Here is a 1,411-nt window from a genome sequence, read left to right as displayed (position 1 = left end):
TGTGTGTGTACATTTATCAACCACAATGCACTAATTCTAAGCCATCAACATCGTTGTGTGTGTGTGTGTGTGTGTGTGTGTGTGTGTGTGTGTGTGTGTGTGTGAGTGAGCGCGCGCGCGTGCGTGTGTACATGATATTCAACGTCAGTTTCTTCCCACTGTAACAGGTAGCGTTTCGTTTCCCACGGGCTCCCAAAAGTCATATCAACCCCTGGTGGGACTCGAACCCACAATCCTTGGCTTAGGAGGCCAATGCCTTATCCATTGGGCCACAGGGGCTTGGGTAGAAAGAAACACTGATGATTACTAGTGTGTATTCATACGTACACATACACGTACATATACACATACACATACATATGCACGCGCACACGTGCACACACACACACACGCACATGAGTGCATACACACAAACGCACGCATACATATACACGCACACACTCATACACACGTATACACACGTGTACACACACATACACACACGCGCACGCACACACACGTATACACACAAAAATGCACGCACACACAAAAACACACGCACACACACAAAAAACACGCACACACGCACTCATGCAGATACACACACAGACATACACACAATCATATACACATTCTCGTGGCGCAATGGTAAAGTTCCCGGCAGCCACTACGACGGTCTGGGTTCGAATCCACCCAGGGCTGAAATAATTTCACTATCGCTACGCTGTGAGTCGTTACTCTAACTCTCGTGGGCGGGGAGTTGGGGGAGGGTGCGTGTAAGGTCACAGCATTACCCATAGGTCGGTCATATATGAGCTCTGAGCTTTCTTTCGGTAGGGAAATAGCTGTCGATCACCAGTCCAACACGTGATCCAAGACCATGGTGAAGCACACACACATGTATACACGGTCACACAAGCACACACACCACACACGCACGCATATAGACCTGCACACACATACACACACGCACACACACGCACATATTCATGCAAATACACACGCGCGCGCACACACACACACACACACACACACACACACACACACACACATACACACACACACACTGCTACGGCCGTTTTGTTGCCTGAGAATTTTATTCAGGGCGTGAGTAACCCCTGACTCATAAGCAATACATTCTTTGGAAATCGTACAGTCGAAAAACAAATCGATGATGAGTTCAAATTGAATAAGACTCACGAAACAAGCACCCAAGTCCTGTGTATTATAATATTTATACTCATTTAAAATGTCCTAGCTCTTAACCATGAAGTGTATCTTCTTCCCATGACAGAGATAACCATTTGTGGGGCCTTACACGAAGCTGAATAAAATATATAAAGGGCCGTCGTGGTAATGGGTTAGTTGGTCTCCTCTACCCTATTCAACTTTTTTTTTTTTTTTTTTTTTTTTTTTACACTACCCCTACTCC

The 1,411-nt window shown here is 45.9% G+C and overlaps 1 non-coding gene across 1 annotated transcript; it reads right to left on the bottom strand.

Moving 5' to 3' along the window:
* Nucleotides 1-206: 206 nt before the first annotated feature.
* On the bottom strand, nt 207-279 carry TRNAR-CCU (transfer RNA arginine (anticodon CCU)). The gene has a single exon. It is a non-coding gene; the product is annotated as a tRNA-Arg (tRNA).
* Between the last annotated feature and the right edge of the window lie 1,132 nt (nt 280-1,411).

The sequence above is a fragment of the Oratosquilla oratoria genome, chromosome 6 (assembly GCF_046742065.1).
Source record: "Oratosquilla oratoria isolate Oo_2021 chromosome 6, ASM4674206v1, whole genome shotgun sequence".
NCBI classification, from domain to species: Eukaryota; Metazoa; Arthropoda; class Malacostraca; order Stomatopoda; family Squillidae; genus Oratosquilla; species Oratosquilla oratoria.
The sequence above is the reverse complement of the archived record's forward strand: the minus strand, read 5'-3'. Positions and strand labels throughout refer to the sequence as shown.